The following is a 229-nucleotide window of genomic DNA, read 5'->3' as shown; positions in this document are numbered from 1 at the left end:
TATATATGTTTTTTAGAATTTTAGTTTCATGATATACCATTTACTCTTCTCCTGTAACAACAATGTAGTTGACCTTTTTATTTTATATATATTTTTAAAATATATTCACTCGAAGTTACTGACAAAAAATGTATATAACATCACTATAAAATATATTCACTCGAAGTTACTGACAAAAAAAAAATATATCATTACTGTAACATCACGTGTAACATCACTGACTGCTGGA

This window comes from Penaeus monodon, chromosome 15 (genome assembly GCF_015228065.2).
Source record: "Penaeus monodon isolate SGIC_2016 chromosome 15, NSTDA_Pmon_1, whole genome shotgun sequence".
In the NCBI taxonomy this organism is placed as follows: domain Eukaryota; kingdom Metazoa; phylum Arthropoda; class Malacostraca; order Decapoda; family Penaeidae; genus Penaeus; species Penaeus monodon.
The sequence above is the reverse complement of the archived record's forward strand: the minus strand, read 5'-3'. Positions refer to the sequence as shown.